At 30.5% G+C, this 2968-nt stretch overlaps 1 long non-coding RNA gene across 2 annotated transcripts; it reads right to left on the reverse strand.

Annotated features, from left to right (window-relative positions):
* Positions 1-384: 384 nt before the first annotated feature.
* LOC123200402 lies at positions 385-2436 on the reverse strand. 2 transcript variants are annotated; one of them, XR_006498547.1, is made up of 3 exons: positions 1583-2436; positions 1391-1459; positions 385-784 (listed from the first exon to the last, which is right to left on the reverse strand). It is a non-coding gene; the product is annotated as an uncharacterized LOC123200402 (long non-coding RNA). The 2 variants fall into 2 exon arrangements; XR_006498546.1 differs by lacking the exon at positions 385-784 and adding an exon at positions 986-1279.
* Positions 2437-2968: the final 532 nt, after the last annotated feature.

A 2968-nucleotide genomic window follows, 5' to 3' on the forward strand; every position in this document is an offset into this window, starting at 1 on the left:
CTATTCATGAGACCAAAGATGCCCACCAAAAAGATTAAAGGTCTTCCTCTCAAGAGTAATTCACCAAAAGTTACTTAAATGAAAGTGTCATGACTATATCTTTTAGAATCTAATGTTTATTTTATCGAACTCAATCCAATTGAATTGTCAATTTATTTCAAAACTTGCACCACATTATGTATAAAATGGCCCAATGCACTTGACATATAAACATCTTAATCCTAAATATGAGATTAGACATATAAAATGGCCCAACGAAATTTTTAAGATTTATGACACTTGTAACGCAAAAATTTTCAATGGCAATGTATGTACTTAAACATTTACATGAAATTCTACTATCAAGGATGAAAATATTGGAGTATATACAAATACAGGATCATATATATTATTATCACAAATAAAAAAATAAAGTTTCACCGTCATCCACTTCAGGTTGACAATGATATACATTTCAACAACCATAAGGGTTATCTATGCTCAATCAAATTTGAGCAAATAAGGACCACAAATCATATGAAAAAAAAAAGTTCTGAGGACAATAAGCCACAAGAACACTATAGAACTTCATGAAGACTTTTTTATTAAGCTGATCACTTATTATATCAGAAACGAAAACTAGTTAACTGGTGTGCAAGAAAAATATCACCAAAAAACTCAAACTCATTAGCTGAATTTTGTTTATTATGAGACCTGTGATATGAATCAATATGTCACCTAGATTTCCTCATATTATTGAATAAACCACTATATGGCATCAGAACATGAAAAGAATGACGCCAACCTGCCAATCAACTCAAAGTTGTTCAGTGAATTCATTTAAATTAAAACTAGTAGAGCCCAAAATTTGGTTTAAAAAGATCATAGGTATGAGTCAACTTAATATGCAATAGAAATAGGGAACATTATTACGGCAAGTAAAAAACAAACTATTAATAAGAAAGTTTCTAAGTGGGCCAATACATGGAAACTGCTCAACATAATATCTTCGAAAGGCCAATATCTAAATCAATCCCATGAAATTCATCATCAGTGAAGATGCAAGTTGAAAAAGCGTTTAGTTTAAATGGGAAGACAACCCAGAACCAGAAGCAAAAGTCTAAAATCTAGCCTGAACAGATACAATTTCGTTACAATTTGATTTAAAAGTCACCTATGTGTTCCCATGAAATTTTATGCTCAACAAGTTTCTTGAATCCTTCTTTAATGGCTAATCTTCCACAATAACAGCTTATTCATATTGAAACTACTCCATCAAGTGGAAAAAGATTAATTGCATCTAAATATAGAACAAATCCACCAAATAAATCACATAAAATCAGAAGAATATTGCTGCAAAATGCATGAGGAAACAACGCTAAAATGAAAAGATATTAGCAAGCAAAATTACCTGAGTGATTAAGCTTCAGGAAATAGAAGTTGTTTGTTGTTGCTTCCCAGAACCAAACAACAAATGGTGCTGAAAACAATAATACACTTAAATAAAGTGGAAACAAAGACAGACCTAATTTGCTCCTGCCCTAAAAAGAAAACAAAATAAGAATCGAGAAAAATCAGCATGCTCAGAGAAGGGATTCCCAACCTGTACAAGAAGATTGCCTTCTTGGGAAACTTCATTCACGGCTACAAAGTCGAGCATATTTTCCCAGAAGTGAAAACAAACCATTTTTCTCATTTTAGGAAAAAAAATTATCGAGTCAAAGACACAAAAGTTTTTATGTCAACCAAATCCAGATCATAAAGAGGAAGCAAAAACATAAAGTAGCAAAGCGGCAACAAAGCAAACAAAATCAAAAAGATGTCAGCAAGATTCACAATAAACAGAAAATCGAAAACTTTATAGCGAAAACCCACTTGGTACAAGCTAAAGAGAGGAGAAAACACCCAAAATTGGAGGCCAAAATAAAGACAAGGAGGAGGAAGAAGAGGGTTATGAATTTGATAAGCAAAGAAGAAGGTGAAAACGAGAAAGAACATAAAAAATCCAAAAGAAAATCATAGTTTTCCGTTAGGGTATGAACAGTAACCAAGCGTACCTTGAAGTAGTTCGTCCTCGTCAAAGACTAATAGAGGACCATGAAAAGTCACGCTTTCCAATTCCAAGCTCTATCACATATTATTCTTATTATTATAATATAAGAAATCCAAACAATACAAAGAACATAAGTCAATTTTAACTTCTCTTTTATAGAACTCAAGCGTTCTACAGATACATATAGAGAGAGAAGTGGACGTGCAGAGATATAAGCGGAAGAAAAATTTTCAATAGTCTGAGTTGTAAGGACGAGAGACAAGCGAAGGGTTTTGAGCTGACAGAGAGATAAGTGAGCACGCGCCCGCAAAGGTATTTTCTCAGACAATTGCCTGCGTGCGCTCACTCTCTTCTGTCAGCCTCTCTTCCTCTTTATTATTCTGGGCTCTCTACAGCTAAATATATCAAGCTATCGTATATCTAGATATTGTGAAAAATGGAAAGATTTTTCGCCCGGAAGATTTTGCGTTGTTCGTTGAAGAAGTTACCTACTCCCCGGTTAGTAAATTCAGAAACAAGAAAAAAAATGTGTGAAAATTATATGAGTATAATATGATAAATATATGATCATAAAATTTAAATATGGAAAAAAATACAAAATATATATATATATATATATATATAGATTTAAATAATACATCATCAGTAATATTTAAAAATATGATAATATTAATAATAATTTTAGTATTTTTTATTAATCTTCTAATTAACAATTTAAATGTAAAATATATAACTAACTATTAAATTTAATATAACATAATATATAATTAAGATTTAATCATCACTAAAAATTATTAAGAGATGTTAGAGATTTAGATGAGAAAAAACTTAATCTTTTTGTTTTAGATAGTTACGATATAATGATAATTGATTAAAAATACAAGGAATATTTTTATACTTTAAAAATTCATAAAAAAATAGAAAATGATAATAATA

Source organism: Mangifera indica, chromosome 17 (assembly GCF_011075055.1).
Source record: "Mangifera indica cultivar Alphonso chromosome 17, CATAS_Mindica_2.1, whole genome shotgun sequence".
NCBI lineage: Eukaryota > Viridiplantae > Streptophyta > Magnoliopsida > Sapindales > Anacardiaceae > Mangifera > Mangifera indica.